The sequence below is a fragment of the Halichoerus grypus genome, chromosome 11, assembly GCF_964656455.1.
Source record: "Halichoerus grypus chromosome 11, mHalGry1.hap1.1, whole genome shotgun sequence".
Taxonomy (NCBI): Eukaryota; Metazoa; Chordata; class Mammalia; order Carnivora; family Phocidae; genus Halichoerus; species Halichoerus grypus.
In genome coordinates this window covers 108,971,359-108,999,060 of record NC_135722.1, presented here as the reverse complement: position 1 = coordinate 108,999,060, position 27,702 = coordinate 108,971,359, and the positions used below count along the sequence as shown (strand labels likewise).

The following is a 27,702-nucleotide window of genomic DNA, read 5'->3' as shown; positions in this document are numbered from 1 at the left end:
CAGGGTAAAAAGACCTTCAATAAATGGCACGGGGAAACAATTTGCCATCTAGAAAAAATAACAAAGTTCAGTTAATTCCTTATACTGTATACTAGGAAATGTCCAGAACTGATAAAATATTTACATGAAAACATCAAATAAGATGTTTTAGAAGCTATAGAAAAAAAAAAGTGGAAGTGTATTTAATCTCTGAATTATACAGGGTTTTCTAGCTATAACAAACGAAGAATAAAGAGAAAAATAAACCTGGTCAATTTAACAACATAAAAATCAAAAGCTTTTGTAGGACCCAAACTCAGATACCAAAATGATTACGTCACCAGAGACAATTGACATGTATATTTGCCATGACAAACAGTGTAGCTCGGACACACGCCCAGCAGGAAAATGGGCCAAGGACGTGAAGAATGGGATCACAGAGCCCAGGAATTACGAGGGCAAAAATGATCAGCTGCAGCCATAATAAGAAAAATGCAAATTCAACCAGTAAAGATACCATTTATCACCTATCAGAGGGATACACGCAGCACAGCTTAATATTGGATTGTCGTTGAGAGACGGGGACGTGGGCATTGGTTTGTATTGTCTATTACAGTGAGAAAGCACATAGGTTTAATTGCTGTGTAGGGAAGCTGTACAACATCTTTTACAATCACAAATGCGGATTCTCTTGGAACCAGCTATTCCCCTTCTAGGAATTCCCAAAAGTGTATGACCATACTTGTGACAAGATTATTCAGCGCTGTATTACTGGGACAGGTGCCCAATCCCTTATCAAAAACCTTTGGACTGAATGTGTTACGGAATACAGCTTTTGTGTTTGATTTGGGGAAGATACTACATGCTCATCTCCTCTATCATATAAAGGACTTGGTAGGATTTGGGGCAGCACCCGCTATCTAAAGTATTACTACGTCCACAGTGGAATACGTGTATACTAACACCAAGTGGCATAAACAAAACAAAACAAAAAATAGTGTTATAGTTTATCTATAGTTCTTTTTTATGGTTGTCTTTTAAAAAGTCGTCTTTTTTTATAGTTTTTGAAATAATGGAGTATTCTCAAATGAGGGCGTGCATAAGGATCAACCAAAGCCTTATGGAAAGACCTGGCTGGGTCCCAACTTCAGAGTGCATGATTCAGTAGGTCTGGGGGTCAGACCCTAAAATCTGCATTTTTATCAAGATATCAAGCAATACTGATGCCACTGGTTCTCGGGATCACATTTTGTGAACATGGATATAGGCTGTAATAGGCCGTGCTGCTTCTTTCCATGAATAATGTTCAACAAAACTTCATTCTGTCTGCGCATAAACATACCCTGAATATTTTCTACGTCAGCGCGTCTTGGAAAAGTAACACATCGGGGCGCCTGGGTGGCTCAGTCGTTAAGCGTCTGCCTTCGGCTCAGGTCATGATCCCAGGGTCCTGGGATCGAGCCCCGCATCGGGCTCCTGGCTCGGCGGGAAGCCTGCTTCTCCCTCTCCCACTCCCCCTGCCTGTGTTCCCTCTCTCGCTGTCTCTCTCTCTGTGTCAAATAAATAAATAAAATCTTTAAAAAAAAAAAAAAGAAAGAAAAGTAACACATCAGCATGGCCTTTGTAACCAGACTGGAGTTAGATGTCTGCGGATGGACCAAGAACAAATTTCTCAAGTGACGAAACCACGCCACAGCCTTATTAAACCTCATTATGGGCGGCCTGACGAGAAACTTCTGGTGTCTTCGGTCTCATTACCATGGGTTTCTGTCTAGGAGGTTTTGTTTAATTATGTAAGCTACAGTAATCTCTTGCTCACTGATAAATGCGTGTTGTTCAAGTGCAGCAATTAAGTGATCAACCATTGTCTTCCATCTTCTAGTGAAAAATTTCAGCATTTACACAATTTCCCCATCCTTCAGGTGATACGCAGCAAATGCTTTTCACCTAACTTTTCTGCACTCGTGGCTGCTTCACCTCAGCCTCCGTGTTGGGGCATGCCACCATCTCCTGTCATTCCGTGAATCACTGAGCAGAGCTCAGACGTCACCGCTAACCTGATGGCTGTGCCAAGCACTTGTTAACGTTGCCTTATCAACCTAAGTCCAACATTAGCAACAGTATAATTGGTGTCCCACAAACCGAAGGCTTTTAGGAAATCTTGGCTTCCTCAACTTGTGTTGATTACAGCAACCTTATACTTTTTAAGGTGTTTATACTCGTCCTTCATGAACTAGAAGGGGCATATTACAGATGTCACTTGGGGCAAAAATATACTCATCCATGAATAACAACATTTTAGTTTTGTTTGTTTTTTTTTCCTTCTGGTCATATTGATCTGAAAAGAGTTCATATGGCTGGTTGAAAATTACTTGTAAGCCAGTAAGATAAATACACCTCTGGTTATGCTTTTTATTTTGCACTATAATGCACAAGTTAATCAAATACACCTTTTAAATATTTTGGATGTTCAGCTTCTGAAACTGTGTCTATCTTCCTTTTGTGTTCCTATAGCCTCCTCACAGCCAGGAAGCATGAACACCGTTTTCCTTTGTATCATATGGTGGTGGTCTCCCCAGAGTCCTCATTAAGGTCTTTCTAGGAACTTAGCACCAGTGCCATGCTTTTTATCTGCATCATATGTTTGTCGAAGACTGCATTTTTCATTATCATCTTCAGAAATTTGTCAAAGTAGCTTTCTCACCAGAGTTGTTCAGATCTATTTCACCAGGGTGCTTCTTTCTCAGAGTCAGCCTCCTGAAGATCCACACCCAGTGTCACGGTTGAGTTCTTCACTTCTAGCTGGAATCATGACCAACAAACCAGTTTCTGGTAGACATCCATGGTAGACTTGTTACCGGTCCATCCATATGATTGGCACAGGGTCCCGACTTTCATTTTTTACCCCATGCAGTGTGTTTTTCTGTGTCTCCAGTTCTTCTTCACCACCATCACAGAGGAAACACAAACCACTCTGACGAACATACCACTCATTATTTTCTGATTTTAACTGTCCCCAGAGTAGTCAATCTAATTCTGAAAGTATTTTCAACTTTAATTAAAATGAAGGCAAAACATAAGAAAATGTTAAAGAATAACAAATACCAAATAATACCTTATCAAAATGTATTACATATTATGTAATATCTAATAATACATGTACCAAAAATGTAAGCAAACAGAGGCACAAGGACCTGTTGTCAGCACAAATAGTGCTTCTTATCAGGAAAGATTGGACTTTGTGACCAAAGGAGTTTTGGCACAAAAATTATTTTAAAAAGTGATTTTCAGAAATTATCAGATTTAATTAAACATATTGACTATGAGACTGTGAACCTACATAAATAAAATATTAGAAAAAACTTAAATATCCATCAGTAGGGGTTTGATTCAATAAATTCTGGCATATGCTCTACAGTGTAATACATTATAGCTCTCAAAGCTATGGGAATTAAAAGCTAATTAAAGCTCAGAGCTAAGGGAAGGAGATGCTGCTTATATTTTTATGTAAGAAAGAACCCTAAGATTTATTATTAGCAAGTAATGTGCTAAACAGTATTCATAGTCTGTTTCCATTGCTGTAGAAAAAGAGAACATACATACATAAGTGGGTGCCCTGCATAGGAAAACAGGAATTGGTGTATGAGAGAGAGGGGCCGGGAGAGAGTCTTTTCAGTCTATGTGTGCTTTTCCCCCTTTGGTAACTTCTAAAATATGGTACGAATTTCTATTAATTTTATTCAAAAAATTAAATACTTGAGGGGCGCCTGGGTGGCTCAGTTGGTTGAGTGTCCAACTCTTGATTTTAGTTCAGGTCATGATCTCAGGGTCGTGGGATTGAGCCCCATGTTGGGCTCCATCCTGGGCGGGTGGTCTGCCTGAGATTCTCTCTCCTTCTCCTTCTGCCCCTCCCTCTGCTTGCACACATATGTGCTCTCTCTCTAAAATAAATAAATCTCTACAAAAATTAAATACTTGAGAAAGTAAAAGAATTTTGTTATGAAACCATGGAGAGCAGGCATATGGGTCCTGAGAAGCTGCTGTGTTGCTGTTCAGGCTCCGTCTCCAAGAAGTCCATCACCGCACCCTTCTTTCTGGCTTAGGTTAATTCTAATGCTTTACCAGACAGTGGGAATGTGGTGGAAAGGAGAATCTAGGAAGGAACAAGGCTTTAGGGTGACTGGGGTTTTTTAAGAATGAGCACTTTCCCATTCTAGGTGCACAGATTTCAGGCTCTGATTCACCAGGGGACACACCAGCCCCACATCTAGTTCCAATGTATTAGCATAGTCAGCAACTGAGTTGCAATAAAAGTGAATCCTTTGAGCTCTTCTCGTGTTAGTTATTAGACGGGTAGGTCAAGGGAAATTCACTGACAGAGAATAGCAGGTGTTTTCCAGAGGATTTGATAATGTCTTTGGTGGTGTTCTGATGGATATGATTGAAATACGTGAGCCATGTAACAGTATATTTGGGGAGATATATAACTGCTTAAAATTATTTTCAGAAAAGAACTGATGAACAGGTCCTTGTTTGAAAGAAAAAAAGACTCCTGGTGAGATAGGCAGTGTTTTGTGGGCTCTGTTCTGTGTAACTTTTTAAATTTTGATTTCCCCTATCTATTTATTCTATGAAGGCTTATTGAGAACCCACCAAATGTGAGACTCTGCTAGTCTACTAGGGATATATGTGGGTGGGCAGTGTTTCAGCACACAAAATCACAGCCTAAAGTGATTTGGAAGTTACTACTTCCAAAGCTAGAAGCCTCTTACTTCTCTGAACTTGGAGTACCATGTGTATGTGTGTGTGTTTCCCTATCTTTCCCTCATTGTATTCAAGCAAAGAGCATGACTTCCCTTCCCATTAAGGATCTTGGATTCTCTTTTCCATTAAGGCCCACTTCTGGCACAAATGATGAACAAAATGTATTAAGGCATTTTCTTAGGATGCCAAGGTTAAATACATATATATCCTGGTAAATTACTCATAATTATAGAAAATTAAGAGTTTCAACAAATGTCTCATTACTAGCCAAGGCAATTTCTGAAGTAGTTGAGGAAATATGGTATCCATCCATCCTTTCTTCTGTTTCATATGCTGATTAGGGAACTAATGGAATCTTGTTTGATTTTGGAATTAAACTAAGTACACAGTGCTGTGGTATTTCTAATATGGTCTTTATGTATGAGATCTTGAAAGGGAATTCTCTACATAAATCAAGATGGTATTATGAAGATGTTCAAAGGACACTTACATACTAAAAGTTTATTAAGTAAATCTTTAGATAGGTTTTCAGCATATTTTTGAGCTTTTCCTATTAATAAAATACACAGTATTTCCCAGTAGAAAACCTTAAAACAGTTATAGCTACCTTCAGAATTATTGTAGGTTAAGGTTATATTATTTTATTTGGAATATTAAACATTTATAGATAGAGTATGATTTAAAAGGAATCATCATGTCCAGAATATTAACCACTGTAACTCCTAGAGACTGCACACTTAAAATCTTCTCAGGAAGAATTCTGAAAAATAGACCAGAAATCCCACAGGATGGCTATCACAGGTTTTCTATAAATCAAGCTAAGCCCTTGAGGCAGGAAGGAGAGCATTCAGTCTCACTCTGGGGAGCTTGAGAAGAGTTATCATGTTTATTTCCAGTTTCCCTTCATTGCTTACTTACTTGGCTCTGAGGAAGCCGACCCAGTTACCAAGAAATGTACTCAGAACTAAATTTCTGACATGACAGTATGAAGTCTCAAAATGATAGAATACGTAGGAGCAGGATGTGTTTTTGATACCCATCTCAGACTGATGGCCAACAGACATTCCTTTCAATTCTCACCTGTTCACAAGAAGCATCAGGGCACACATAGACACACACGCCCTCTATAAATACCCAAAGCTTTGGGAAAATGCTAATGTGGACATTCTGAAGACAGCACAGCTGTATGGAACGAGAGACCCTGAGCTGCAGGGGAGTGATAATGGTGGTGTATTGGACTAGCAGGCTGAATCCAGGTAGTGTGGGGCCTGAATTCACACAGCTCAAAATTACAAACACAAAATTATAGATGGGAGTCAATATTTACTAGGAACAAAAATAAATCACAAGTTAGACATTTTAAAAAGCTTAATAAGCTTCTAAATGTAAACAAATCCAGGAAATAGTAATAATGTGGTTTTTTTTTAACTGCCTAGCACACTTTTACAATACTTTTAATCTTACATTTTTCGATGTCTGCTCTTTGATTACTTTTCCCAGTTTAACGACCTTGTAATATCACTTTCCCTAGAGAAAATGGAAAACGAATTCCACTTCAATTTTAGCATGGTTGATTGAAATTTGCTTTTATTACTAATTATAGAGATAAGAGGTACAAAACCCTTTTAGAAACTTGGGGGGGAGGGGTCATAGCCATGTGTTAACATGCTTTCTTTTTTAATTCTGCAAAATTAAGATATTTTAACAGTAATCCGTTCAACCACTGTCCCTTTCTACTCCAACTTCTCCCGTATGGTCTAACCTCATAACAGGTGGAATGCATATGGCTGTGGGCGGTTTTGGAGCCAAGATGAGGGGAAATCAGAGGATGCGTTTAGTTTGGGGTTAGGAGGGTGTATTTGTGTGATTTGCAGGCACTTCTGTTTTTACTTGGATGACTTCATCCCATCCAGTGCAGGAACGACTTCCAGCAGGTACACCTGGAGGTGTCCAGAAGGCTAGTTACCGCCCAGGAGTGATGTCTTCATGGCACACCGCTGCTGTGGGAGGAAATGGGGTCACCGTTTCGCTAGATGTGACGACAGTGCCCCAGTGGACATGCTATTACTGTGACTGAGTCTGAAGCTCTAGGTGACAGTGTAATGAAGGGAATGGGGAGATCGGACAGCGGTCTTGACCAATTTCAGTTAAAATAATCTGATTTTTTTAAAGCCGTTTGGGTCTATGGCCGCGTTGCTCCGGTGCTTCCTGCAGCTCACAGGCCCCCTGGGCGCAGGGGCCACCTGCTGCGCGGACAAGGACAGCTGGGCCTGGGAGAGAGACAGGCCGGCCTGAGCATCCCGGTCTGTTACTAGGATGGGTGCGCGGGGCCTGCTCACCGGACCTCAGCTTCTGATTCATTACCTGCTGAGCTTGCAGTGCTTGAAGGACTCACTTGTCCCTGTACTGATCGTCTGCGTTGCGGCCTGCAGGGAGAGCGCGTGCGGGGCAGCCGGACCTGGGACCCGCGGCCGGCCAGCAGTGAGCCGGGCGGGCAGTGCTGCTCGGGGATCGGGGAAGGAGCCTCGTGCACGGTAAGGACGCTGCTGTCTGTATTTCCAGGAGCGCCCTCGAGGACCTGAGGCGGGGAGCGGCTGCTCCGATGCACGTCGTCCGCGGGGAGAACTCAGAGCGAAGCGCGCCCGGCCGGCGCCCCTCAGCCAGACGCGCGCACCCGCGGTCCCCCCGAGCCCCCCGCGGCCGTACCCTGTCGGGTTTGGGGTTGTGGGAACCGGGACTCGGGAAGACGAGCTCCCTGCAGGCCGCGCCGTGCGCTCTGACACAGCGGGGCGGTCACTCGGGACCCTCTCCGGGGCGCCGGCCCCCGGCCTCGCGGGGCGGCCCTCAGACGTCCCTGTCCCCGGCGGGGAGGAGCGTCCCCCCACGCGGAGGGGTGTTGTGGAAACCTGTCTGTGCCCCAGGTCTGCTGCGGGGAGAGACCCACCTGCCTTCCAAATGGAGAACATTTTCACATGTTTTGGCAGTTGGCTCAGTAAAGAAAAGGTGTTCTTTTGCAGTTAAATTGGAGTGTGGCTTTTTGCAAATGTGATGGTACGCTAAATGGCTTGTTCAAAGGGAGTATTTTCAGAAAATATCAAAATAGAATTAAGCCGCTTGTGTCATGAAGCTGAAACGCAGTCTTGACGCGCAAGTAAAACGTGAACCCAGCATCGCAGATGCTCCGCGTCCCCGGGCCCGGCGGGCGGGCACAAGTGGGAGCCAGGGCGCAGCACCCAGACCCTGCCCCGTCGCTGGACGCCGCGTGAGGCTTCCTCAGGCAGACGGTCTCCTCAGACCCCCTCACTCCTTCCTTTCTCTCTCCTCCAACATCCAGTTTGTATCGGAAGTTTCTGGCACAAATAGAAGTGTTAATCAGATTGAATGAATCAGAAGATCTGCTGTGAGAATTTGACTCATCGCCTACAAGTTTTGTTTTTCTCTTTGTTAGAAAATAGAGATGCTTAGACTTTATGGAAGACCATTTTCACCCCATTTTTTTCTCTTTTTTTTTCCTCTTTGACCAGCTTCACCCATTTTCATATTCGGGTGTCCTTTATCTAAATTGACTGGGAGCCTTCCTCAAGGTATGAGATCTGTGCCTAATCAGCTGCAGAGGCTTTACAGTTTTGTTTAGAAATCATAATGGACAGGGCGCCCGGGTGGCTCAATGGGTTAAATGTCTGCCTTGGGCTCAGGTCATGATCTCAGGGTGCTGGGATCGAGTCCCGCATCCAGCTCCTTGTTCAGCAGGGAGCCTGCTTCTCCCTCTCCCGCCCCCCTGCTTGTGCTCTCTCTTTCTCTCTCTGTCAAATAAATAAATAAGATCTTTAATAAAAAAAAAAAATCATAATGGAAGAGTGAATGGTAGCCATCGGCAGATCCCCTAAAATTACTCGGATTTAATACAGCCAAATACATGACTTCTAGACTCATACAGGAGCAACCTACTGATTTTAAAAGAGACTAGAGATGGGCCATGTAAAGATGCTTTTTCTCTGGCTCTTTGAGGCATCCCGTGTCAGGTGGCAGGCATGCATCCATGCAGAGCAAGTCACAGTGAGCAAGTAGGAGTACATGGAGTCTCTTTTGGGGTTATTTCCACTGTCTGGGTTCTGCTTCCCTTTCTACTTTTTTCTTCAGCCAGGAAGACCTGGAGATTATTCCCATTTTTGTGTTATTAAAAAAATTATTTTCTGATTGATTTCATCTTCATTTCTCATCAATAGGACTTCATTCTCTGAAGATAGAACCCACCTGTTTCTTCCTTGAGTGATTCCTTTCTTTATCCTGTGTGATCTACCCCCACATGTTTGTTGCATTTGGCCAGCCAAGCATTAGAAGCTAAGCAGGAGCAAGGCCAGTCCCGCTTTGGTAGATTCAACCTCAGCTACTGTTGTGAATTTTCATTTCATCTGTCAGTCATCCCAGGCCAGTTTTTTATTCATACTTTTATTCCATTAATCAACCTGTAAAATGGAACACTTAAATAGAAGTAATACTGAAGTGCAGGAAGGAATGTGTAATCAGCTTGAAAGATTTGAATTTCTGGAAGCACTAAGGATGTCAGGCCTGGTTGGGAACACCTGATCGTCACTTTAGATTACTCAGCATTTCAAATAGAAAGCCATCCAATTATTTTAACAGCTTCAGAAATGGAAATACATTTTGCATGCAAGTACGTTACCGAAAATGCAGGAGATTGCTATGTGACTCTTTTAAAGAAAAGCTGCTTGTTTTCTGCCATACTTTAAGTTAATTTTAAAGAATACTTTTAAGTGTTGTTTTGACTAAAACCTCTTGCATCTGATTAAAGCCCATGACAAATGCCTCTGTGAGTTGAAGTTACGAAAGCAAACCTATTTTTGAAGGTGTGCAAAGATGTTAATCAAGAAGCTGACAGTTTTAATTAGCGATAGTCACTGAGGAGACATGATTGAAATCTCATACCAAAGTCATAGCTACTAAATGGACAATGGCTATGATTTCTGTGACTGAATACTAGTTATACTAAAAAATTACTTCTGAAGGCTCTGCCGCCCAATATGGTGGTTGCTAAGCATGTGTGGCTATTGAGTATTTAAAATGTGGTCGAATGCAGATGAGCTGCAAATGTGGAACACACACTTGTTTTAAAGAAAAAAAATGTAAACATTTTAATAATTTTTGTATTGAATACAAATTTAATAATTTTTGTATTTGAATACCCAAAATGATGTTTTGGGTGTATTGAGTTACATAAAATATATTAGTAAATTTATTTCATTTATTTTTACTTCTTAAACATAAGTAGTAGAATATTTAAAATTCCATATGTGGCTTCTATTTGTGGCACTCATTGCATTTCTACTGGGCAGCACTATTAGTCCAGGGGGCTAATAGATGCAAATGCATTGTTAAAAGAGTGAATTAAATTCCTTTGAACAAGTTTGGCAGTTTTATTAACCTTCAGAACACATCCTAGAAACTCTTCTGTACTTTCCCTAGTAATTCTCTCTTTTCAATAAGTGATCCCTATTAATATACACATGCTAGAAACACACACACACACATTTCCCCGCCCCCACCTCCACTCCCACCCCCCAACGCAGTCTGTTCTCAGAAGGAGGAGGAAGAAAACATTTGGCTGATATGCTAGAAAGAGAACTGGAGTGAGATTCAGAAGATCTGAACTGTGTCTAAAATGTCTACCAACAGCGCTCTGTAAGAACAATAAGGCACTTAGTTGACCTGATTCCCGGTTTTCTAGTCTGTAAGTTAAAGGTTGTAGAGAATCTCAAGGACCCTTTCCTGCCCTGACATTCCACAGTGCCCTGAAAACAACAGTAAAGGTGCAGGAGTGACATGAAAGTTGATTAGGAATTGGAACCGGTAGAAAAATTGGGAAGAAGCCACCATTGGCACCCAGAGCTAGGTAACTCTTCAACAGGATGGAGACAGGCATCCGCAGGAAGATATCTTTACTGTTAGCGTCTACGCACTGTGCGTACATTTTACCTGCATGGGAAGAAATACATCCCTCTCCTTCCAAGGCTATATCCTTGTGAACAGAATTCCTTTTCCTCAGACTACCACAGATCATATTTGTGTCCTTCCCCCATGCCATCTCTCTGCTTATTTGGAGTCATGGGCACCTCCTCCCACCCAACATTATTTGTTGCTTTGCTAGGATCCCACGAGTGATCCTGTGTCTGTCCCCTTCCTGACTTAGCTTCTGAATGTGCACCCCTGCCGTCAAGTCAGGATTCAAAGTCTCATGTCTGTGTTGTCCAGCGTCTCATTTCCAAGGCTCGTTGGGCTGCTCTGTCCTAGCTGTGCGTGCCCCCTGCAGGTTCCAAGTGCCCTGGCCACATAGAGAACATGTAGGTACGCAGCGGGATGGGGAAGTTGCAGGAGGAGAGCTGCCCATTGTGGGCAGGCAAGGAACAAGAGAGGTAATCGAGAAGAATGAATAAGAAGAGGGAGCATGTCCCTGGTCCTCATCATGAGCGTCTCCTTTCTTTCCTCTTCTACTGATTTGATGTATTTAATTACCTTCACCGAGTACTGTATGTGCACAGACAAAACAGATTCTCTGCCCTTGGAAATCTTTATTTTGCAAAGTCATCTGAATCTTGTTTTTGGACCAAAATAGAGGATCCTGTGTTGATTCTTGATACTTATAATGATTAATTTGTTGTTCCTAACTATTCTATACAACTTTGCTGTATCCTAGAATACGCCCCGACCCTATATTTTACTACCCCAAATCAACTGCACTTCAATTTATTAAAAAAAGAAAAAAGAAGAACATCTAAAGTCTTAAATTACATTGATTGAGCAGGGCCTGTCTTTTGTATTTAAACATTAGATGATCTCTGACTTCAGAAAGCATTGGCTATAATGAGGAATAATTTTGTTTTGTTGTTGTTTTAAGCATTCTCTTTACCTGGACATTTATAGTTTCCTTAAACTCACACACACACATACACATCCAAAGTTGGTCACTATTGATGTTATTTACTCAATAGTAAGTTCTACTCTTTTGCTCTGTCACTGAAAGTTCTTTTCTGGGATCCTCGTGTGAGCCCAAACATAGAGTTAGCTTAATTTGCATTTGATTTCCCCTCATGATTCCCAGAAAGTCTTCAACTCTCACTGCTTTGGGGACTATCCCGGGAGCTGTACCTGGTGCCGCCTTCACCAAGGCCTTGGCAATGAATTCATGCTCCCAGATTTTCCACTGAGGCCATCTGACAGGTGTTTGTAATGAGAGTATTCAGAGGAAAATGAAAGGCTCCAAATAAACCTGGCGTGTTCCCAGCCTTAGTCAAAGAATCAGAGGTTTCCATCTATTTTAATAAAGAATTTATTAAAGAATTGTAAATTTATTTACAATTCATTTATTACTTGATAAGACAATGTCAGTAGACTATATGCAAATATACAAGTATAAGAACCAACCCACCCTGCCCCCAGTTTTCAAAGGGATCTTCAAATTATGAAACACCTTTGAGCCCTCCAGAAAAGCTTTCCCACGCTGTCGTACTTATTAGGTATGAAAACTCGTGATGAGAATTTCCATAGTGTTCAACCAGGGGCAAGTTGCAGCCAGGCTCTTGCAAGCTTGGTGCTCCAGTGGAGCTTCTCTGCTGAGAAGGAAGAGTGTCGCCTTGTAGGAGAGCGGGGGCTGCAGGAGAGGTCTAGGGGAGAAGCCATCCGACCCGCAGTGGAGACACGGGGCAGCAGAATCACGGGGACAGGAGGCTCTGGGCTGTCTGCCACTCAGTGGCAGGGAGGAAATGATTAAGGGAGAAGAGCCCATCAGTTGTGGGAACCGAAGAGTTTTCTCAGAAGGAGATAACAGAGGTGCCCTTGATTCATCAGGCACATGGCTGGGCTCTCCCAAGCTGGGAGTGCAAGGTGAATAAAGGAAGAGGGAGCACCTGGAAAAGCCTGACCTGGGGTCCCACGGGGCATCATCCTCCACGAGGAAATGAAGAAACAAACCCAACTGCAAGGCTTGGGCAACACATGATCTCCATGTGCAGTTTAGTACTTGGTGTTTGAGATTTTTGCCTAAGAGCTGAGCAGATAGAGCAATCCGTGACATTCATCACCTAAAGAATTTCTGGGTGATGTGCGTCATGTGTATACAGACCCTTGACTTCAAAGCAACCGGAAGGGAGGGGAGGAGGAGTTTTGCCAGAGCAAAGGTGTGATGATTTCTTTGGAGATACTTCCAGGAGGAGAGCGACTCAGTGGTTACGTCCACCCTCCCCCACAGCAGTGTCTTGAGCGAGCAGGATACAGATCTGTGATTCTCCCCTCCCTCCATGGTGCCATCCCTGGAGAGGAAACCGCTAAGGAGAGGAAGGGGCAGAGTTTGAATGGGTCCCTTGGATAGAGATGACTGAATACCAAACTTAATCATTTTCATTTCTTCATATCATAGAAACTTGGAATTCAAGGGAACGTATCCTGGGTAACAATGTGACTCATGACATAAATGTTACTGTGCTGTGTAGCAATGAATCACCATATGCTTGGATATTATTGTTGTGGCATTTATAACAAAAAACTCTGCTTGCTCTTTTGTCTTAAGGGACAGCCCTATTACAATCACACATTTAGTGATGTCTGTTTCTCTCAGGCTAAGCTGGATCTTGAATAAATGTATTTTAGTAAGAATATCGCAGATGCCACTGGCCCTCCACAGAAGCAGTGGGCCTACTGCTGAGTGATTTATTTAAGTCTTAGATAAAATCATCATCGCTTTCTCACAAGCAATAAAATGGCTTGGCGTACATGGGGAGATAGAGAAAAACAAAACTAAGAATGCTTAGTGGAGAGTAAAAGACTGTTTAAACCAAAGAGCATGTGCATTTCAATTTTTACAGTGAGAGAGTCAAAAAGAATTATCACCACGGGGACTCAAAGCCCATGTGAATGTGGACCACACTCCTAGAGACCGTGAGCAGCGCCCTGTGCATGGAGCCCTGCGGCCAGGGAGGACGGGTCCAAAGCAGCTTGCAAACGCCGCAAGGAGCGATTGCACAATCTTCACGGCTTCTCCGCCTTCCCCACAACCTCAGGGACCTGTACTGCTTACAACGTCCCTATGCTTTTAATTTCACAAAGCCTTGAGATTCTCAAAGATGTATAGAGATGACAGATTAATAGACTTCTCATGCAGCCTAATATTCCAGCAAATCCTTAAAGCTGCCTTCTGTTAAATTAATATGAAAAAGAAGTGTGGCTCACCAGAGTCCTGCCAGCTTAAGTTACCTGTCTGATTGGCTTATGACTTGTAGCTGGATTAGGATTAAAGCAGGGGGAGCAGATGTGTGAGATGCATTGTTTCTCCTAGAAATCCCGAGAAAACAGCCTGAGTCAATCAAACCTAAACAGTAATGTTTTCCCCTCTAGATTTCCTTCTCTTTGTATGTATCTTTGAAATGAAAATTAAAACCATAATAAGATATTACCTCGCACCCATTAGCATGGTCATCTTCAAAAAGATAAGAGATAACAAATGCTGGCAAGGAGGTGGAGAAAAAGGAACCCTTGTGCACCTTTGGTGGGACTGTCAACTGGTGCAGACATTGTGGGAAACACTATGGAGAATCCTCAAGAAATTACAGATGGAACTACCATATGACCCAGCAATTCCACTGCTGGGAATATATCCAAAAGAAACAGAAACACTAACTCGAAAAGGCATCTGCACCCCCATGTTCACAGCAGCATTATTTACAACAGCTAAGATGTCAAAACCACCTAAGTGTCCATCAATAGATGAATAGATAAAAGAAGTTGTGTGTGTGTGTGTGTGTGTGTGTGTTTTATATGTAATATAACTCCGCCATTAAAAAACAAAAACAAAAACAAGGAAATCCTGCCATTTACAACAACATGGATGGGAAGGGATCTTGCTAAATGAAATAAGTCAGACAGAGAAAAACAAATACTGTATGACCTCATTTATATGTGGAATCTTAAATAAATAAAAAAGATCCAACCACATGTGATCTACAAGAGACGCACTTTAGATCCAAAACCACAAATAGGTTGAAAGTGAAAGGATGGAGCAAGGTCTTCCATGAATATAGTGACCAGAAGAGAACGAGGTTAAGTACACTAATATCAGACAAAAGAGTCTGTAAATTAAAAAAAAAAAAAAAAGTTTATAAAAGACAAAGAAAAACATCACCTATTAATAAAAGTTTCAATATAGAAGAAGCTATGACAAATAAAGCATTTACACACCGAATAACAGACCTTCAAAATGTATGAAGCAAAAATCTATAGAATTGCATACAGAAATAGATCTACAAAAATAGATGGAGACTTCAAAGTCCCACTGTCAATAATGGATAACAGCTAGACAGAAGATAAGTAAGTAGAGGATTTGAACAACACAACAAACCAACTAGATCTAACAGACACATAGAGAACAGTCTACCCAGTGGCAGTGGAATATACACCTTCTTCTCAAACGCACGGTGTTACGCTTTTCAGGATAGAGCATATGTGAGAACACAAAACAATTCTCAATAAATTTTAAAGGGTACTATCACATAAAGCACCTTCTCTGATCATTAACAGAACAAGAATGAAAATTATAAATATATACAAATAGAAAAAAAAACCATACAATCTCAAACAACCCATGAATCAAAGAAGAAACCACAAGGGGAACTAGAAAATGTTTAGAGCTGAAGAGAAATAAAAACACAGTGTGCCAAGACCTATGGGGTGCTGCAAAAGCAGGATTAAAGGGAAATTTTATAGCTGTAAATGCCTACACTGAAAAATAAATCTCAAATCAATAGCCTAATTTTAAAATATAACTCCAGACAAATAAAAGGGTCTACTCTAAACTGAGCGCAGACACTACCCTACTTTAGAATTTAATTCTGACTTAATTTCTAAGAGGTCCTACTGACCTATTCAGGTACAAAGAAATTTTTGTTGTTGTTTTTTGGGGTTTTTGTTTTCTTTCAGAAAACCTGAGTGGCTCAGTTGGTTAAGTGTCGGACTCTTGATTTTGGCTCAGGTCTTGATCTCAGGGTCATGAGATGGAGCCCCGCCTTGGGGCTCCGTGCTCAGCGAGGAGTCTGCTTGTCTGTCTCCCTCTGCCCCTCCCCCCGCACCCATGAAGATACTGCATTTACCCGTGTGCCTCCTTCCACTTGGATCCATCCCGGTTCACAGTAATCTCACTGGTGCAGCATATACACTTCACTTACCACCAGTGGTGTGGTCTTCAGTACCACTGAGGAGGCCAACTCCAGGTTTCGATCCTGGAGGATTAGAATCTGCTTCCTAAGATGAACCAGTTTAGGTTACCAAATGTCATTTGTCTTAGATTGAGTTCCTCAAAAACACGCCCTGAAAGGAAGATTCACGTGCAAAGGAGATGGCTTCACCTTCATCCTACAAGAAGACTCGGGAGTGTAAAGTCCTCTTCAGAACTGGTCCTGGCTCAAGGCTTGGGAGCTGGTCCCCGTTATGCTGCACCTGTCAGTCATTGGCTGCCCTGGGGAGACATAATTCCCGGGCACTGCTAGTATTCTGTGCATGGAAAAAGGGTAGAAGGGACCCCAGGCGCTTGAGAACCGTTTTCCAGAGACAAGTTCCAAGAGCCAGCACACCAAGCCTGTGCGGGTCACGTAGAAATGGTAGAGGACCTGAGGACGTCTGAGCACAGCACCTACAGTGGCTGCAGGGACAAAGAAAGTGATCAGCTGTGTGCAGCCACCGCCCCCCACTGCCTCCCCTACCAGGACCCATTTGTCGCGATCTCGGGCCACCTCCTCCCTCCGTCACTGTGCTCCGTGCTTGCTTCTCAGTGCTTCTCAAACATACTGTCTTCAGCCATGTTTGCCTTTGCTCTTCCCTCTATTCAGAATGCTTAGCTCTTAGACTAAAGAATGACTCCCTCTGCGCTCAAAATCACCTTCCCAAGAAAGGTTTTCCATGGCCACCAGTTTCAGAATTAAACACCACCACCCACCATGAACACCTTTGATTTTAGATTCCCTTCCTTCTGCTGCTGTATTTCCTTCATGACCAGTTACCTACAACATCTGGAATTTATGCAGTTTTGCTTCAGATTCTCAGAATTATGACTTACTGGCTGCGTAAATTACCTTCTTTTCTTCTTCAGTATCTTTATGTTTCCCGTTTCAGGGCTTTTGTGAATATTAGATGGGGTCATGCAGGTAACGCATGTAAACGTCTTAGAAAAACGCCCAGCCACACATTAAATGTTCAGTAAGTGCAAGTGAATGTTTGTTGACTGCCTTTTTCACTCAGGATGCGAGCTCCATTGGGGGCAAGGCTTTCATGGATTGTGACTGCTCTCAATAAATAGAATGTTCCCTGGCCCATGGTAGGTGTTCAAAAATAATGCTGAGTTAATTAATTACACAAATTTTTCCCTTTTAACACATGCTCCTTTCACTCTATAGTTCCCTTCAGCTTTCTTCATAATCAGTAGTGATGTCTATGGCTGAATTGATCGTTAAAGCAACTGAAAGCAACAAATCAGCCATGCCTCAAAAACTCAATTTTCTGAAAGAATGCACTGGCCCTGCTCTCTGCTACCTGTGTGGAAGACAGTGAAGGAATGAAATCAAATGCAACAGATGGCATTTGGGTGTGTGCACACGGCTATTACCCGTTCCTTTGGACTATCGGACACTGATGATTTTGGCAACAATTTTTATACTTCCACACTGGTTTTGCTTGTTTGTTTTTGTTATTTTTTTTTTTACTGAGAACTTGTTTCATTGTCCATGTTTCACAAGTTGACATCAGTAACGCTGGAGAGAATGAGCAAATGATTCTAGCATGTCCTTCCCTCTGCCACCATCTTGTACCCATTAGTGATTTGATTTAGGAGAAGTTAATTCTTTTACTTTTATCCAAAGAATTATAGTGATGCCAGAAGGTGCACTCATAAGTATCACTTACCATCTGTGAAAAACAAGTCATTGGAGGGATAGCTTCCCATCCCCAATATTTCTATATCATCCTTAGAAATCTTTGTCACAATTCAGTTTGATCCCTGGTAATGTAAGGCCCCAGTATAAAGCAAATTCTTTTCTATTTCCTTCTTAACAGGTCTTAAATCTTTCTTATCTACTTACCATCACTAAGATCCAAAGCTCTGTGCAAACATGCAGGTCTATTAAAAGCAAGACAATCAAAGACAAAAACAATAAGAACAAAAACAGAATGAGAGGATAAACAAACAAACAAAATTCCCAGAGGTCATCAACCTGAAGGCTTAACTCCCAACCTTAATTGGGTGCTCTAAGTGTTTGGACCTGTGAACTGAGAGCTGCAGATAAAGTTAAGGACGTAGAATGGCCTCTTCTGGCCACTGTGATCATAGTTCCTATTTGTGGTACTTTGCAACGTATTGTTTTGTTGTTGCTGTTGTTTGGTGAGGCAAGGGAAACATGATGATCTGATTTAAAACAAAAAAAAAATTTTGAAAATGTATTAAAAAGACACCATAGAAGGATTTGCTTCTACTCTCAGAGGAGGCATTAAAAACTCCAGAATTAGGGGCGCCTGGGTGGCTCAGTTGGTTAAGCGACTGCCTTCGGCTCAGGTCATGATCCTGGAGTCCCGGGATCGAGTCCCACATCGGGCTCCCTGCTCGGCAGGGAGTCTGCTTCTCCCTCTGACCCTCTTCCCTCTCATGCTCTCTGTCTCTCATTCTCTCTCGCAAATAAATAAAATCTTAAAAAAAAAAAAAAAAAATTTAAAAAACTCCAGAATTAGAATCTTGTTTGTTCTTCCTACAAACTTACTCTAAAAACTAAACATCTACTAAACAGTTTCTGAGGGAACATGTCACTATTTTTGTAAAGTTATCTTCTAGTTTACTATAAGTATATGTCATTTGTTGAAAAAAATTGGAAGCTACCACATTACACAAAATAGAAAGGTTTATATGCCTGAGGACTAATCTTGTCAGTTTAGCCCTTTATTTTCTGATGAAAATAATTAATACATTCAACTTTTATATACTCTTATGAATCTTAGAATCTTCTGCAATTCTTCTGTGACAATCTTCTGGGTGCTTACTACTTTGATAGCCTTTATTGTCCAGCCCAAATTGTCATTCTTTAACATTATTATTTTCCAGATTTTCTTAAAGAATCTTGATTATATGCACTAGAGAAGAGTTGTGCAGCACTTTGTGACATGCATGGAACTGAATGCTCATGTGAAACTTGATGCTCACTCATTCCCATGGGCCAGCGTACGATTATGCAAAATTACTCAATCACACCCTGTAAATTCATCCCTTTCTCTCTATTAAGAAACAAACAAGCAAACAAAAAAGAAGGTAGGACAGCTCAACACTGTAAAGATGGTAGTTTAATCCATTTAATAAATGTAATGTGTATTTAATACAAATGCCAGCCTTTTTCTTTTCTTTTTTTTTTTTTTTGAAAACGGAGTGTTACTAAAGTTCTATGAAAAATTAACGTGTAAGAATGGCTAAGAATTCCCGAAAGAGAGCGACGCGCGCATACTATACCAGGCAGGCATTGAAACATGCTATAATTCCGCTAGTTAAGGAGGCAGAGAGACCACTCCAATAGAGTCAAAAATCTCGGAATAGAGTCAAGTACAAATGAAATTTTAGTACATGATAAACATGCCATCGCTGACTGGAGCAAAGGTAGACTTTTTCAATAAATCATGGCAGAATGATTTGAGAGCCGTTTAGGAAAAGAGAAGAGTAGATCCCTCTCACAGTGTATACAAGAATAAACTTCATGTGAATCATAAATCTCATGTAAGAAAAAATGAAATCATACAAAACTAGAAAATTGAATGAATTCCTCCATGTGAGGAAAGGCTTTTAAACTATGACCAAAATTCAGATGTAATAAAAAAAATTAATAAATTAAGCTACCAAATGTTTAGAAACCTACGTTTGCCTGAAAAAGAAAAACATTTATCAAAGTTAAAATACACATGACACGTAAATGGAAAAGGAGTCTGAGAGACGATACAAAGTGGCTGCTATTGAGGTCTGAGTCTCTTTCTGGGATGAAAATGAGCACACTTTTAGAACAGGAGAATGTTCTACAGTTGATTGTGGGGCTGGTTGTACAACTCTGTTAATACGCTAAAAACTATGGAATTATCCATACTGAATTGAATGGGTGAATTGTATGTGAATTTTTTCTCAATAAAACTATCACTTTTAAAAAATGGGAAAATAGTACCTTTTCATGGGAGAAAACTGGTGTGTCCCAACTTAACCAAGTGATCAAAACTAATATCACTGACAGTGAGTCAAAATGACACTTGTGAGGGGGCTCCTGGGTGGCTCAGTTGGGCATCTGACTCTTGGTTTTGGCCGGGGTCATGAAATTGAGGCTCGCGTCAGCTCTGTGCTCAGCTCAGAGTCTTTTTGGGTTTCTCTCTCCCTCTGCTCCTCCCCCCGTGCTCACTCACACCTGTGACTTCATATACACTCATCTAAGAGGGACATGGTATCACTTATGTGGTGTCCCTGCCAGTGCAAAACTGATTATCAACTTGATTATATGAGAATAATCCAACAAAGCCGAATCTAGGGACAGTTTAGAAAACAGCGGGCCCGTACCATTCAAAATCATCAATGTTGTGAAAGACAAAGGTTGATGAGGAACTGTTTCTGGCTCAAGGAGGCTAATATGATCATAATGGAATATATTTCACCATCTTAGAATGAATCACAGATCAGAAAGGAAACATCTATAAACAACCTTGGGATAACTGGTAAACTTGGAATTGAAATGGTAAGATGATAGCTAGTAGACCAGTATTAAATTCCCTGAAATTGAAAGTTGTATTGTGATCTTCTAAGGGAATCTCCTTATTGAGAGAGAGCATCATTAAAGTGTTTCCTTGTAAAGCATCTAGTAGGGATGTTTGCAACTTCCTCTCAGATGGGTCATCAAAAATTATATTAGAAATATACATATTCTGTATGACATAATGTAAAAAATATGCACAAACATAAATATATATAATATAATTATATATTATAATATATATAAATATGTAGAGAGAGACTGATAAAGAGAGACAGATGAAAATGGAGAGCCAGAGAAGGAAGGAGAGAGAAAGCCACACAATAGTATGTAAATAAATCAGAAATCCAGGTGGAGCTCATAACTGTACTCTGTATACATTTTTGTAAGTTTAAATTTAGTTTACTTTTTTTAATTAAAAGTTTAAAATGTAGATTGTTATTTAAATGAGAGCAATTATTAAGGAAATATTAAATTTACTGTTTTATTCATAGACAAAAAATTTTTGGCAACTTTGATTTTCCAGTGCTGTTCTTGAGTTACTTACAGTGCATCCCTCCTTGACCAGGACACAGAAGAGGATCAGAACACTGTAGAGAACCTCTGGTCTAGGAAAAGGGAATTGGCAAACAATCAACATTTCCTCTTGGGGCGCAGCTATTTACGATAGAGGTAAAATATTTGCAAATATTGCTTCTGAAATGTTTTAAATATTGGAAGATCCTAGAAATTAGGTTTTAAAGTATTGATTAATGAGCACAAGTATGTCGGATGAGAGAAAAAAATGGTATGACAGATTTAATGAATGTAGTAGAATGTTAGTTATCCATTCCGAAAAAAAGGAAAATGTTATATTTCTTTTTGAGGCAGCTTTCAATGTGTTTGTTAAGTTCTAGTCAGCAGTTTCCTATAATTCAAACTTAACTTGACTGATGAAATGGTTCTGTAAAATTATTTCTTGGAACAAATCCATTTCTCTATTCAGTTAGGTGACATCCAGCCAAAGCATTAATTAGTCACTGATCTAAACAGCTAAGTGGTGTGTCCATCTGAGTTCACACTTAAACCTTCACACTCGGCAGGGCTCTCGGTCCGTGTGTGTGTGTGTGTGTGTGTGTGTGTGTGTGTGTATGTGGTGAGTAAAGTAAAGACCAGACAGAAAATATTTCCTACACAACCTATAGCTCTTCAGAAAAGCCAATGTGAACGATTCCATCAGCTGAAGGTGGGATCAGCTCCAGCAGAGAAGAAGAATAGTTAAATCTGGAGACAGACAGACTAGGTTTTCCTAATTTTCTCTTTGATCCAGTCCATATCGTGTAACCACAAATAGGCTGAGGACTGTGTATGTGATTCTGGATAAAGGAATCAATTATCAATGACTGGAAATCTTTGCAGCTATTTCTGTGTGACAAGGTTGACACTCATACCAAAAGCAAACAAGTATATTACAAAATAAGGAAAATGTCCTCTAATCTCAGTGACCAATACCTAGAGAGTCCTGAAGGAGACCCACCCCTGAGTATGTATCTATTATATGATCAGAGGGGGCATTTCAAATCCATGGTCTGTGGGGGGGTTAAAAACATGACTTGGAATTAAATAGCTGTGCATTGGGAAAAAAACAAAACAGAAGACAGATGCATACCTCACATCATGTAAAAAGTTATATTCCAGAGCCAGTTAGCAGTTAATATGAAATATATATAAATTATAATATGGTATAAGGGCATGTTTTTATAATTTTGCGGCACATCCTTTCTAAGCGTGACACATGTATCAAGAGCCATAAGGAAATGACTAATTTTTGTTCATAAAAATGAAAAAAAAGTTTATAGCTAAGATTATATATAGTTAAAAAAATCTCAACTGTGTGAACATATTGACAAATTACATAATAAATGATTGATACTTTTCATATAAAGAGTTCTTATGAATAAATAGTAAATGATTATTAAAAACAGAAGATCTAAAAATAACATTGAGCACTTAACGACTGAGATGATATGTCAGGGACCTTACATACATCGTGTGCGTGCGTGTGTGTGTTGTTGGACATTGATCATTTATTCTGTGCCAGTGTTTATGGTAAGTGGTACATATCAGCCGTGAATATGGTTTTTCCTGGGGTGCGGAGAGGGATAAAAGAGAGGGGAGGTAAAGAAGTTCTTTCCATTAGTTTTTCTGTGAGTTTACTAATATTCGAATCTTGTACAAAGAAATGGACACTTACATTACCATTTACAAAAATTAAAAACCACCTCGACAGTGGGAGTTGTGAACAGATTGTCGTGGCTGTGGTTTTTTAGGAATTGTAGGTCTGCATGCAGCACACATGCGTAATGCTTGCCATAGGTGATATGTTACTGTTGCAGGATTGCATTCAACCCACCTGCCGCAATACTCTGAAGTAGAAGCTACTGAACGGTGTTGGTTTCAATTGGTATTTACATGACACTTCTATCTGGTCACAAATTAATTTATGGAATCATTTGGAAATTTTTATAACTGATTAATCTAATAACAAATATTTCCTATATTCAAAATGTTCTGTTAATTACCCTTTAAAACACTTAATATTATTTTGTATATCAGCATCCTACTCTTAACATGTTTCATATTTCATCAAAATATATTTTTGGACTTTGCGTTTGTTTAACCTCAATGTCTCTAAAATGGGTAAAAATATGTCACGTAGAGCAAGCCCTCATTCCTCTCCCACATACACATTATACTCTTAATTTTCCCCCAAAGTAGAAATCTTCCTGAGATTTTCCCTTCAAGTCCACTCTCAGACCTCAGGTCAGGAAATGAGGCTCATATTTCTCTCGCCCTAATTCTCCCATGCACGAGGTTTACGGTTTCCACCTTGAGATGCCGTTACCAGTGAAGCTGAGTTATTATAGACCAAATTGAAATGAACCAGGAAATGTGTTTCCCACAATGTTTCCCAATTCCTAACGCAGGTACAGCCTCTGATAGCATCCCCCAAATGGCCATCGGTGTTCAAATGGAACGTGAGCCATGGAATGTTTCAATTCACATTAGAAAGATGTATCTCTGCCGCGCATTTGGCGTGGGGTCAATGTAAAGCAAGGTCTCCATCCACTGAGTCGCCATTTGGATACCCATAAATAATGCAGATGGGAACTTATTGGCCGTCAGCCTCTGCTGTCTTTCACTATCCCCACGCAGACTGATTTCCCTTGCTTAATTGAAACAAGTGTGGGAAGGAGACAGATGTCTTTCAGCACTCCCTCAGTGTTCTTGTTTTTCGTTTTAACGTCTTACTGGGGTACAGTGCCAGATACACAGAAGAGCGCACCAGAGTCTACAGCTGAATGATTTCCACCATGAGCACTCAAGTAACCAACACTCGGATGAAAATATTGACCATTACCGACATCCCGGTTTGGTGTCAACCCTGTCCGAGCCGGGATTTTAGGGAGGCTACTGACACAGGTCTCAGTTACTTCCAGACCAAAGTGGGTGCTGCTCAGGAGGGAGCCTGAGAATTCCAGACGAAAGCTACTGCTGACCTCTGCCACTGACCACACGTGGGCTTAACATGTGCTACCAGCTACTTCCAGTAAATAATGTGTTTGTTTCCTTCTCCCCAGTCCATCAGATTTTATCTTGAGTGCTTTCCTCGCAGAATTAAAATGGAAAGCTGTTGGCAAGGGCACGTGGTAAACCCCAGCACTCAGATAGCAGGCTTAGAAGAGCAGGTGTGGTGTTACCAACAAACACAACCAGCACACCTTCCCATAGTCTTCTAAAACCATCTTGTACAGCACAAACATGATTTAATGTTGCATCGACATTCATTGGGAACCACAAATTGGAGAGAAAAAATTGAGGTACTGAGTGATTAACTGCAGGAAGTCAAGAAAGACTCGTGGGTTCTTTATATTTCAGGTTGTTAAGAAACTATCCTTCTTTTATTTTACTCTACTATAGAAATTCAGTATTCACAAAGCCGAAAGAATTGTACAATGAAACCCATATTCTCATCTTCCAATTTCAGTTTTTCATCTCTTGCCCCACCTTATCACTTTCCTTATGGACCGTTGACATAAGTCCAAAATATTATATTCTTTTATCTGTGAATATTTATTATGTATACCTAAAAGATAACACTTTCAAAATATAACTGCAACATTATTTATCATGCCCAAAATATGTATAAAAATAATTCCTTAATAACACAAAGTCTTTAGACAGTTTTCAGATAGCTCTATTTGATAATTGTTAATGGATTTTTAAAATGAGGGGTCTGATAAGGTCTACACATTGCAATTGGTTGATAAGTTGCTTAAGTTTCTTTTAATCTGTAGGTTTTTCTCTCTCTCTCCTGCCCTCATTCTTACCCTTTTTCTATCTCTAGCAGTTCATTTATTGAAGACTCAAGTGGTTTTCCACAGTACGATTCTAACTGATTGCATCGGTGGGTTTTATGTAACGTGCTTGGTTACGGTTAGACTGAGAGGCTTGATTGGATTCTGGAATGTGCTACTGTGTACTTCCATCAGAATACATACTAGCTTTCTCCCCTTTGGTGGTTTTAACTGTTACCTATAATCATTTCCTGCTATTTATCTTTGTATTCACAAAATGTGGTGTTTTGCCTCTACCGTTTGACCTTTATAATTTTGAGTTTGTTCATAAAGAGTCCATAAAGAGAGGGGCACCTGGGTGGCTCAGCCGGTTAAGCATCTGCTTTTGGCTCAGGTCATGATATCAGGGTCCTCGGATTGAGCCCTGTATCAGGCTCCCTGCTCAGCGGGGAGTCTGCTTCTCCTGCTCCCTCTGTGCTGTCTTGCTCTCTCTGGCTCTCTCTTGCTCTCTCTCAAGTACATAAGTAAAATCTTAAAAAAAAAAAAAAAAAAAAGAGTCCCAGAAGAGAAATCCCAACACTCAAGTGTTTAGTTACCCTTAAGTGCATATTGGAAAAGCTGGATAGACACTTAAATCTTTCCTTATGTATCAGTTTTCAAATAGTTTCCTTAGAACCACAAATGTGGTCGGTGTGTGCCCAATTGCAGCCCTGCTCCTTGAAAGTTATGTAACATTAGGAAAATTACTTTTCCTCTTTGCAGATAATTGACTGGTAAAGATTTTGGACAGTTTGATATAATGTGCATAAAATGCCTAGCAGACTTTCTTGCACGTAGTAAAACTCAGTCCATGATCATCATTGTCACTGTTTGCTTGAATCTCCCAGATCCAGTCTGCCCATGGATAATCTAGTCATGTGCTTTGTTAGAGGCCATATGGCCTGAGGATGGAGGAGAAAATAGAGAATCCTGGTTTTTTAAAGCAAATACAGTTTTGGAACTGCAGTCTTACTAAGTTAATGCTCACCTAGCTGCCAAGTGGAAGAAAATATGCTGCAGCCATTCTAGATTTATGGGCGTCACATATAGAAAAGAAAAAGAGCATGCATTGCTGACTCATCCCTTGAACAGAAATGATAATGTTTCTTCTTCCTGTTGTTTGGTTGCCTGACATCTATGGGACCATATATGAAAAATGTTGGGAAAAAAAGAACATTGAACAAACTGATCTGAGAGCTGAATGAAAAAATATATATATGTATTTACACAAATACTATGTATGTATATATATTTTTTATTTGTTTATTAGTTTATTTTACCATGGAGAGTACGTCCTGTGCACTGAATTGTTCTCATAGTAGTTGGAAAGAATATGCATACTTCATGCTTCTCTGCCATGCTTATATGCCCTCTCCTAGGTGAATGGATCTCAAAATGCTAGTTTTTTTATGGGATACCATGGGATCAGAGAGGATGATAACAGGTTTGAGATAGGAAAACAATAGAGTTAAAAAACAAATAATCCAGTTAAGAAATGGGCAGAAGACATGAACAGACATTTTTCCAAAGAAGACATATAGATGGCCAACAGACACATGAAAAGATGCTCAACGTCACTCATCATCAGGGAAATACAAATCAAAACCACAATGACATACTACCTCACACCAGTCAGAATGGCTAAAATCAACAACACAAGAAACAACAGGTTTTGGCAAGGATGCAGAGAAAGGAGAACCCTCCTACACTGTTAGTGGGAATGCAAGCTTGTGCAGCCACTCTGGAAAACAGTATGGAGGGTCCTCAAAAAGTTCAAAATAGAACTACCTTACCATCCAGCAATTGCACTACTAGGTATTTACCCAAAGGATACAGAAATACTGATTCAAAGGGCACATGCACCCTGATGTTCAGAGCAGCATTACCAACAATAGCCAAACTATGGAAAGAGCCCAAATGTCCATTGACTGATGAATGGATAAAGAAGATGTGTTATATATATCTGGATATGAAATGGAATATTACTCAGCCATCAAAAAGAATGAAATCTTGCCATTTGCAACAATGTGGTTGGAACTAGAGAATGTTATGCTAAGTGAAATAAGTCAGAAAAAGACAAATACCATATGATTTCATTCATATGTGGAATTTTAGAAACTAAACAGATGAACATAGGGATGAAAAAAAAGAGGCAAACCAGAAAACAGACTCTTAACTATAGAGAACACACTGAGGGTGGATGGAGGGAGGGAGGTGGGGGATGGGTTAGACAGGTGATGGATATTAAGGAGGCACTTGTGATGAGCACTGCATGTTACAAGTGATTAGTTTCTACTCCTGAAGCTAATTTTACACTGTATGTTAACTAACTGGAATTTAAATAAAAACTTGAGACCAAAAGAAGAAATATAATCTTTGAATGTTTTAATAAAATCTAGCTTCAGCCTGAAAAGAAATAATTGTTTTTTTCAACTGGAATTTTATATGAGCTTGCAAGAAAAGGAGAGTAAAAGTGCTCGTACAGACGGCTAAGTCCACAGATAAGAACTTGATCATTCTAAGGTCAAGACCTCAGGTCTCCTGTGGGCTCATTATTTTCACATGTTTTCATGTCCAGGGAGTACATATTTAACCCAGGTCAGTCATTTCATAAATGCTTGTCCTGTTTATACTCAGGAGGAATGAATTCTTGAATTTCTAACTGTACAACTAAAAGGAGAATTTAAAGTACACCCATAAAATGCTGGATTAGTAGTTTCAGCCTCAAATTTAAGCCTATGTTAATATTATTATGACCATTATTATCCATC

General features: G+C 40.4%; 1 long non-coding RNA gene across 1 annotated transcript in view; it reads left to right on the top strand.

Moving 5' to 3' along the window:
* Positions 1–27,702, top strand: part of LOC118543057 (uncharacterized) — a 388,715-nt gene that overhangs the window by 241,076 nt on the left and 119,937 nt on the right. The window contains exon 2 of the long non-coding RNA XR_013442641.1: positions 21,124–21,227. This is a non-coding gene — a long non-coding RNA (uncharacterized LOC118543057). The remainder of the gene's footprint in view (positions 1–21,123; positions 21,228–27,702) is intronic.